Below are 10659 nucleotides of genomic sequence, written 5' to 3' on the forward strand. Positions count from 1 at the left end.
TATCTTTTATTCTTTAAAGAATTTTCTTCCTCTCTTACCGTCCTCTCTGTCTCTAAAAATTTACAGGAATCATTTTCCTGTGTCTTTCTGAGGAATCACCTCTTTGCTTCTCCTTTTCTCAAGCAGGAGTCTTTTCTCATTCTTCTCCCCAATTAAGCGTATTTTTTATCCCCCAATTTAGAAGGATTTTATTTTTCTTTCTCATTCCCCAGCTTAGAAGGAAATTCTCTCTTCCCACAGTTTACAACCGTCTTCTTCTGGCTCACTGTCCCATTTTGAAGGCTAGATCATTTCTCTTTTGCCCTTTTACCCCACTTAATTCTGGGTGTGCAGATTCAACTGGAGTCTTTAATTGGGGGGTGCCTGTATTTTTCTAGTGCAGGCGCCAGTTACCGGACTCCTCGCCCAAAGCAGGGTACCCTGCAATCCAAGTTAGCCTCTAGGAAAAGGGCAGCTGCCCAGCTTCAGTCCAGGTGGTTGGGGCATTTGTTTCTATGGGACAAGGAGGGAAGACTTTACCCTGAAACAAAGAATTGAGGCCAATTGAGACTGTCCCAGCCTCTTTGAAGGCTGAAGAATCCCAGCTTACGGACTGAAGGCTACATCTAACCTCCCTCCCCCAACCCTTTAACTTTAAAATAGTTTAATGAACACAGAGAGAGAAATCATTTTTTTTCTGTGTGGTGAGCAGTCTACAAAGAGAAATGGGAAAGGAGGGAGAGAGCTTTAACTCTGATCCCCGCAATTAGTTCCCTGGGATGGGGGGGGCAACTCGGGAGCCTCAGTTCTTCAGATACAAAAGCATTTAGATCGCTTTAGACCGGTTAATCCCGAGTCTGGCTCGGGTCTCTTTTGTTTCCCAACTCCATTGTGGGTTTTGTGCAGTTTCTCTCTGTTCGCGTGATTGACTAGCCAATGGATGGTAATTATCCAAATGTCCCCTCTGTCCTTTGACTGACTTCTCTGTATTATGGGCAACTGTCATGCATTCTGTCATTCCATATCATATTACATGTATTATCATATGAAGCCCCCTCCCCTTTAAAGGAGGGAGCCTCAACCCAGATGCTGCTGCTTTTAGAAGGCAGGGCCCCCGAATAATTTGTGCTGGGCACAATTTGGAATACAGAGCAAGGAACTCCCGAGATGGGAGGTTCTACAGGTAATTCGTTTTGTTGTCTGGAGGGTGGTGATGGTCTCTGGGGTTGGGTTTATAATGACTGCTGGGGTCTTGGAGCAAGCTTGTCAACTTGTATTCCCCTGGCCAAACTCTTGGAGTGGTTTGGATAAACCTGGGATACCTCATGGAGAAACTTGGCATCAGCTTTTTGACCCCAGAACAATCTGCAGGACTGGGTCCTTTTTGAGGTACTAGATCTTAGTGGCACATTCTCAAGACACCAACCCTTGGGACCCCAAAATATACCCCTTCTACCTGTGGTCCTTCACAGGACAAGTCCTTGGACCCTTGCTCTGGTTTGCCGACAAGCAGACTGGGGATGGAGGTGCCAGCTGTGTCTATTTCAAACCCCACAAGCTGATGCTGAAGCTCTGAGAAGGGACAAGCTTTTCCAATGATGCTTTTGCACAGATAAACTTAGTGCCCCTTGGTGCAATTGTGCATGCCATCACTTAAGAGGGAGGCAGGATTTATAACAAGGAGGCTTTGCAGAGGGAGACTCTGGGGTCCTCTGAATCTGTGAGCAAGACTAGCCTTTCTTCTGCTAAAATGTGAAAAAAGTGTTTTATTATTGCAATGGATATGAAGTGCTGCCCAGATGTACAGCCTCGAAGTTAATTACCTTGTTCTTCATCAAATATATGAGCAATAAATTTTCCAGGAAAGGAGGGGTATGTGTGTGTAGATAAATAGATGGATAGATAGATGGATGCTGGGGAGAGACAAACTCATACTCTTTTAAAGACTACATACAGAAAGACGGGCTGTTTTCTGGGAAGCTTGATACACTGCTGCAAGATGCTTTGAATTTTTCGATGATCAAATATACATGATCAAGCTGTGCATGTTAGGGTGTGAGGTGCACTGATGGTCAATGGCTATTGATCAGGCTGTTAAGTATTTCTGCTCAGTTTTATAAATATAGATGGATCCCAGATGATTTAAAGAATTGGATAGTTAAGAAACGAGCATTCTACATTTCTTTGGAGAAGGGGAATTGGCTAGTCAGTTACAAAAATCCCAAACCATTGTTTACCCCAATACTTCCTCCCTCTTCCCCTAAATACCTTAGAAAATGTGAAATTCACTTGAAGCAGCGTTCAAGAATAGAGTAAAAATATTCCAAATGTTTTGTTTGGGGGTTGCCTATAGCAGTCCCTTTACCTGAGCCTAGCCTTGTTCCCAGGCTGAGACTTTACTTCCCTCCTTCTTTCCCACCCCCTTATAATTTTGCAACCACAATTTTGACCCAGCCCAACATGCTATTGAAGAGATGGAGAGTGTCCCATTTCTGGTACTGGAGTCTAAGGTCCCTAAAACCTTTCTAGTTAGGAACAGGGTGAACTGACCACATGGCCTTTTCCAATTAACTAATTTATCATTAATCTGGAGATCTATTTAGGGAGGTGCAGAGAGGGCGAAGGATGGAGATTTAAAGATAACCTCTAATTGGTCTGAAAGAATTCAGTTGATGACACCCTGAAAACCTCCCTTCTTCTCTTTCATCCTCTCTCTCTCCCCTACCCCCTTTCTTCTCTCTCATTTACCTTGTAGAAATTAAAAGTGGACTTGAAAGGAAGGAGCATGGAGAAACAGTGGGAAGGGGGAGGAGAGAAAGCAAACTTTTAATTTTTGTTATTGTGTTGCATGGCAATCTTATTTGTAACCATCCAATATAGCTGTTTTGTGAAAGGATCCTATTCAAGAAAGCCAGCTTTTTCCCATATCAGTAAAACTTAAGCATACAGACAACTGGTAGTTATGTCTTCTTTTCACTTCTTATAAAGACAGAGAATGTATATTTTTCTAGAGGATTTCTATTTCTCTATCTGCAGAACAATCTTTTCCTGCTAAGTGCCCCTCACCAGAGGAGCTCGGGCACCCCTATTGATAAAGTCCCCTGGAAATGGAACCCAAATTGCCATTCCTCAAAAAAGTTGATCCACCTAGAAATGGATGAATCAGTCCTGATTGGGTGGACATGCCCTTTCACCTCATTGTGTCTGACCTATCACTTAATTAATCTCTCCCAGAGCAAAGCTGTTGACAATGCCAAAGATAAGCAGTATTTTGAACAAAGCAGGAAGCTTTTAAAAGAACAAGCCACAGTGAGGTTTGAACCTATAAGAAATGTATAAATCATCAGTATTAGGATATAGAGTTCGTTTTAACACACTGAAGTTCAGAGATGGTCCCATCTTTGCTAGAAACTTTCTGTGCCTTTCTTTGACCACTGCTTGTCTATGTACATTCATTTTCTGCTTCTCCCTTCTCTGCTTCTGATTCCCTTTCTTCTGTCTTGCCCTCTCTCTGAAGTCAGAATGTCCCTGACTAGTTTCTGGAAAATTGTGCTCTGCTTTCCAGTCTTGCCTTTGGTTCTTCAGATCCTTTTTATAGCATGAGGGTTATCGAGGTGGTCACTTTCGAAGGGTTTGGGTGACAAACCCAAACTGCAGATATTGACTGCATCTGCTAATACCTACGAAGGAGGATATTTGTGCTGGAGGCACCTTGTAACATATAGGGAGTAGTTCAGTAATTAAAAGACTTGCTAATTGCTGCTAGAATTACTTGTACGGAGAGAATGTGATGAGTTTGTAAAAGATGACAATTTCGGGAATAATTTTTTTTTTGCTTAAAACATTTTTATAAACAAATCCTAGAAAATGTGTTGCTTTTACTCATGCCTTGATCGTTGACGATTCAATTGAGCTTCAATTAATGATAATATATGGTCTGGGATCCTTAGCTAGGCCGGACTGATGGAGGAGCTTTGTTGAATTTGGTGCAGGTGGCACTGTTTAATAAGCACAAGAAAGAGTGAATAATGTAGTGCTTGCAAAGAGAAGTAAATGCAAAATAGATCGCTCTAATTATGGCAGCCCTCAGAAATGGAGACGCAAGCTGAAATGGCCAAGTAGCTGGGAAATTTCAAATAGTGTTTATTGCCCCTTGCCTTTTTTACTTTTGAGAGCTGGCATGGTAGCTTAAAAGTAAATTTGGATGAGTTCATCTAACTCAACCCAAGCACAGATTCAAAACTGAATTCTGATGACCTATCCTGTTTCCCTTAACCATCTAGAGTCCTTTACCAGACAGTGAAATTCAGGCTCTAAAACAGGGCTATCTGAACATTTCTTCCTTCAAGAGATCGGCACAAGCTTATTACAACGAGTCTTCATGTTTCATTGCAAAATGTCAGGAGATTTTGTTTTTGTTTTGTTTTGTTTGAATTTCTTTATGCCTGAGAAAATGAGTCTATAGGAAATCAAAGTGTGAATACTTAAGCAAACAGAATTTCCCATATACCTGCAAGGGCTTGTAATGATTTTCATTCAGGCAAAGATAATCAATGGGACATTAGTTGTTTTAATTAATGGAAGAATAAAAATGTTGGGGAGGGGTGTCAAGGGACTGGGCTTCAGCTGTAGCATATGTGGAAAATGACTCATTCCTCACCTAAAGAGACAATGCTAACTTCCCAAATAGCAGTAGAGAACAGTGGAAAGTTGGACCAGGGTAGGGGGAGAAATCTGCTAACGTGCAGGGTGAGAGATGGTGGCCATGCTGAGTGGTTTTTCCTCCCCTGCAACCTCACAGTTCCCTTTGGAAAAGCACCACGACCTATATCACCTTCTAGGAGAGGAACTGTCTTAATTCCTGGCAAGGTGCAGTTTGCGCTGGGAGGCTAAGATGCTAGTGCCAGTGACTAGGAAGCCACAATCAACATTCTTTAGCCTGGATTTAGGACAGGCAGCATGAACTAAACATGGGTGATCAGTAAGGCAGTGGCCCCAGCCAGTGGGATAGTCTTGTCTTGTACTTGGGGAGCCAGGGAGAAGCCAAGTTCAGCATCTTTAGCTCCAAACCCCTTTTTGTTCTGTGGAAATGTTTACCAAACCCACTTCTAGTCTAGTCAGCGCTGGCTGGGCACTCGAGTTGGGTAGTATTAGTGTATGTGAAGCTCATAAAAGGTTTATGAGGAAACCTGTGCTTAGAAATGAAGTTTAGGGGTGTCCTGCTGTCAGAGAGAGATGGTAGAGATGCCTTTGAACGAAGACAGACTGTGATAGGAAAAACTCCCAGTCTCAAGTGCATAGAGATATTACTCAAGAGTTCATCCACTTGCTTCCTCACCCCCATCCCCACTTCTCAAATATAAATTCTTCCTGATTCTTCTTTGAGCAAAATGTGGTTCCCTGTGTGAGGAAATTTATTGCTGTTATTTTTTGTGCTTCAACCTGAAAGGCTTACAGAGGTTAGCAAAATGGCCCTTCCAAGACTGGATACTATTTTCGGCGAGATTAAAAAGAAATTACCCACAAGAAATAACTATAGTTATACCAGTTGGAAAAAAATGGCATCTTTTTGCAATATTTACTTTTATTCCCCCTTCCCAGGGCAATTTACATCTTTTTCTGGAAATTAGCTATGGGGGGGATGCAATTAGTTATTTGGTATTTTGTTACAATTGTTCTTTAAGAATAATCTGATCTGACAGATTTACATTGTTGACAATGTGATTTAAGCAGGGCCCAGATACGAACTTTCTCCACTCTAATCAATAATGGTAAATCCTTTTGCTGAGGTGAACAATCTCTGACCTGGTATTCATATTTCTTTTTACCAATTCCCTGTAATAAAATTGAACATTTTGTCACCACTTTGAGAAACACTGCCAAACACCTTAAAACACATGTCACACGCCAGCAGCCCCTCATTTCCTCCTCCGGGAATTTCTACATCTGGAATCATAATCACAGATAAAAACCTTGACAAAATTGCATCTGAGCACATTCCTCTCCGCAGCCCTTACTTTCTCATAACATTTAATACAATATTAATACCTGCTACCAAAAGGCAGGAGGGAGGAAAAGGGCTGCCAACCTCCACATTTCCTGATGCATCATGTTCAAACCTGAAATTCACACTTCGTGTTTCATTTTAAGTTCAGTGCATTTAACAGGGCCCTAGAGAGAGAGCCCTGGTTAGTTCCCCAACCTGCTCAGCTGACGCCCAGGGAGGCGGTTTTGGAATTGTTCAGATCGCTGCAGGGAGAAGAGGAGGAGGAATTGGGCTCCTCTCTGCCAGCAATGGGCCAAGCCATTTATCTATTCTGTTGTCATAGACATGGGGTTCCTCTTGGAAACAACTAAGGCCCACTAATTTTTATTGTCCACAGTGGTGACCAGCAGATTTGCTGCATGGTGTGGCCAAGGCAGTGAGCTGATTTCATAAAGAAAATGATAGCTATGCCTGAGCTGATTTGCTGCTAACTGACAGTCTCACATCAATATAAATTGACCCCCACCCCCAATGAGGCCCATGAGCCTGGGAAGAGGAGGGTCTGGATTGAAAGTGTGGACTTTTCTGCTGTCTCTATGACTCAGCCTCACCCCACCCTTTCTTGGAGATAACCAGAACCCCCATTCCTGTGCTGTGGAAAGGAATCACCATTCCTCTGCTATACAAACAGGAGCCAGAGGTTAGAGAGGAGAAAGTGCATAAAGCAAACCTAACTGGGGGTTTCCTTGATACGTGGAAATGGACTTTCAAATGTTGTTAGCTTTGTCCAGTCCCTGCCACTCTCTAACCAGAATTAGGGCTGAGACAGACAGGTTCCCTCTCCCTTTTTAAAATTTAAACCTCCAGATTTCTGGAAGGAGTAACCATCATCTCTAACAGCAGCCTCAATATAGAGGGACACACACACACACACACACTTCTCTGAGAAAGACCCACTTTGGTGAGCAAGGAGTATAATCTGCTGAATGGTGCTAGCAAGCCAGGAGGACAGAAGATGTTACACTTTACTCAGGGAGCAGAGGTGGGCAATTGGCCCTGTAACTGTATCCAGAAGCTTTAAAAACAGTCCTTCCTGCTTCAAGGTGGGGAGAGAAACGTTGTTTTTTGCCTGTCTTCTTCACAATTATTATTCAAGAGGCTTCCCAGTCTCCAGTCCTCAGAGTTTCAGGTTATCCACGGGCAGTGCCCCAAAGGGGGCCCCAGGCAGGCAAGTCCAGGGCCAAGGAAGGAGGTTCCGGCGTGGAATCCTTCTCTTGTGGCTCCCAAATCCGGCGGTTTTTTTTTTCTGCCTGCTTTTCCCTCGGGGGAGACTCGGAAAGGCTGCAAAAATCTGGGCGCCCGCTCGCTCGCTTGTCAAGAAGCAAACTGTCTTCACATTCTCCAAGAGCAACATCCCTGCCTAGGAAGAGGAAGGAAGAGGCAAAATAAATAAAACCAGTTAATGTTGTAGTTAACTTGCAAATCAAGTAAATCTGTTGGTGCCGTATTTGAGAAATAAACCATCACAGCGTCACAGCAAACACACACTTCTGAACGTCTTCATTTTGATTTAATGGTATATCAGCGTCAACTATCGCTTCCTCTGCTGGTACACACGGCCTGATGCCGCGGGAGGAGGGTGCCCATGTTTATCACCGAGTGAGATGACTAATTACACCTTGTCAATCACCGGCTATGAAGACATAAAACCAGCGTGCACAATGAAGTCGTTGCCTGCAGCGTCAATTAGTTGGCGATTCTAAGGTTATGCGTGGCCCTGCTTTGGCCGCCTCTAATAACGGGACGAGCGCGGGCAACAGCGCACTGATCAATCACCCTCCTTCCGCTGCTCCCCTGCTCCCTCCCCCTTTCCCCCACCCTCCCCCAGCCTGGCCTCACTTTCTTGGGGTGGCGGGCACTTCCTCCCTCCGTGGCCCCGGCTCCCTGGCGCCTGCAGCCCCAGGAGCCCCGGGAAGTTTGCGCGCGGCAGCTCCGCAGCCGGCAGCCGAGAGCCCCGCAGCCTTCGGGGAGCGCCAGGGCTGGTGGCCCCTTTGTTGGAGGAGGCGTGGAGGGAGCGCTTTTGTTCTGAGTTAGTCACGGTGGCCGGCTGGAGGCTGCTACCTCATTATGCGCCGGGTCTGCTTGTCTGCTAGGAACCAGATGGTGGTGGGGAGGTAGACAGCGGCGAGAGTGGCCAGACCTGAATTCGGTTCACCTGTCACCTCCCACAAAAGGCAGGTTCCGGGGACTTAGGGATGATTTTCTCCTACCAGGGAGTGGGGGGTCTCGGGGCTGCCATTTCCGGTGCCTGCGAATGTTCCGTTTACCTGTCTGTGCCCGCTCCCCCCACCCCTGCCTTTTCCAGTGCTGCGGCTTCTCGCACCCGTGTAAATGTCACTCACGTGTCAGGATGTGTGTTTACAGCCTGTTCGTCTCCTTGTTTAGTCTCCGTGGACAGGGCTTAGCGGCTGCAAGACGTCCCCTACCGCTGGGGGCGATTGCAAAGTTACCGGCCTCTGAACCCCGGGGCCGAGGCGCCCAGATCCCGCCCAGCGGCTGGAGACGCGTTTTAGCCTCTTACAGACCCAAGCGTCTGCGTTCCACCCTGACGCAGAGGGATAAATAGACAAGCGCACCGGGCGGGAACCCTGACTGCCAGGGTATCTGGGGTTGGACTAGCAATAGATGTAGGCTGCTGGTCAGACAGGCAGAATAGCGTGCGTGTATGTGGGGGGGGTGGTGGAGGAGTGAAGGGCCACAGGATGTGTTTTCAGGTTGCTTTAGAAGCCTGCAGCGAGAGTTACTGAGCACCCCCAACCCCCACCTCTGCGCGCCGGGCGCCCCTTGAGCTTTCGAAAACGTATTGTATTCAGCCAGCCTGAGAGCCGAGCTGTGCGGAGGACAAACACTCCAGCGTTGTTACAAATTTTTTCTACCCCTTGGGCGACCTCCAGATGAACCCTGGTGACTCTCAGATTAGATTTTCATTCCCTACTTTCTTTGAAAGAAAGTGTCCCAGATGCGTCAGTAAAACATGCCTGTGTATTCGCGTAGGCGTCCGCGTGCCTGGGCGCCCGCCGTGTGCAGGCACCAAAGCACATTTCTGTGTGAACACACGCGCACGCGCGTCTTAGGGTTTATGGTACTTCCCTCGCACTCGGGCATCTGTACACGTGCAGCGTGTACACACATACTTGTAACTTCAAGAGTTTTTGCAAATATGCAAAATATGGCCTCATAGAAGTGCGCACTCAGTAATTTAAGTAGAAGTGCTTGAACAAGTATAGGTAAACCGGGCAATTTACCGCCTTACAGATGCATCTGCCCTCCCAGCCCTAAACACTTATACTTGATGCTCAGGTATAGACTCTACCTCTATATTAATGCTGGCTGTATTTTTGCCAGTAGAGAGGAACATATGTATCTGTATAGGTGAACATGAGTTTATGTGGTTGGGCATTACAAGCATACATATATTTATGTGAAAGTTCTGTACACATGTAGGAAGTATGATTTTGTGTTGCCTCAACTCCGTGCCCTGTAAAATAAACAACAGAGATCCTGGCTATCAACTTACTGAGTCCAGGCAAGCAGGTCACTGAACACTGACATCTCCTCCCTTGCTCCTAAAAGATGGATCCAAACCTACCTCCAAAGCACACCGGGGAGATAAGACTTTAATTGACTTGCTCAATCAGTTTTTCTTTACAAGCACTTTTATTTCCTAATTCCCTCTCCACCAGATACCAGGGTATAGCTGTTGGGTCCCCAAGAGGTTTTAGGTTGAACATGAAGTCTGGAGGTTGCGGGTGGCAGTTAGGATTTACCCAGCAGGCTTCAATGTTGTTGTTTGGAGAAGTGGTGCACCCAGGGCAGGGTGGCCCTGTGATATCAACAAGGTCTGTGGCAAGGTGCACCCAGTGGGCAGAGAATGGGCCTGTGGTCGTTAAGAACCTCGCTGACACCAAATGTATCTTACAGTACATATTTAATGGAAGAGGAGAAAGAGGAAATGATTAAAGAATTTGCTAAGTGCCTACTCTATTCCAGGATTATATCTGTGATCCCTTTCGTTCACCATATCATGTGAAGCCGACCTTCTTGTCTCCCACTGCAAAGGTCAGAAACTGGCTAAGGGAGGTTAAGTCAGATGCCTAAGGTAACAGGGCATGTAAATGGCAGAAGGATTGGAATCTTCGCCTTTCTGAGTTCCTAAAATCATGCCCTCCCCTGCCCTTCTAGACTACAGACAGACGGCAAGAGTGAGAAAGAGCTACATGCTGGGCCGTAGATTGGGCCATAGCTCATATGGAGCCACACTACGCTGGCTGGCCCCTGTCCCCGGGGGTCACAGTTCTCGCCAGTCTCCGCTCTCCGGTTCAGCACAGTCCCCAGGAGGCCTGCTTGGCCGCCCACAGCCCAGGGTGCAGAGCACTAGCGAAGGCGGAGCTCGACGGGAAGCAGCCCAAGGCTCTCACAAGTCTGCCCCAAGGTCTGCCTTCCCCGGCCTCCTCAGCGGGTGCCAAGGCCGCGTCTCTGGGCCAAGGAGAGGCTGCAGCGAGACCTCTTCGTGCATCCTCTAGCTGGGCCTTCTTAGGATGGAGACAGCGGGGAGAGAGGGTTTAATTTTCCTTTTCGAAGAAACCGCAGGAAACTGTTCGTAGCTAAAACTCCTAACCCCGCGCTCTCCCTCC

This window comes from Otolemur garnettii, unplaced genomic scaffold (genome assembly GCF_000181295.1).
Source record: "Otolemur garnettii isolate 467f Iridium unplaced genomic scaffold, OtoGar3 scaffold00014, whole genome shotgun sequence".
NCBI classification, from domain to species: domain Eukaryota; kingdom Metazoa; phylum Chordata; class Mammalia; order Primates; family Galagidae; genus Otolemur; species Otolemur garnettii.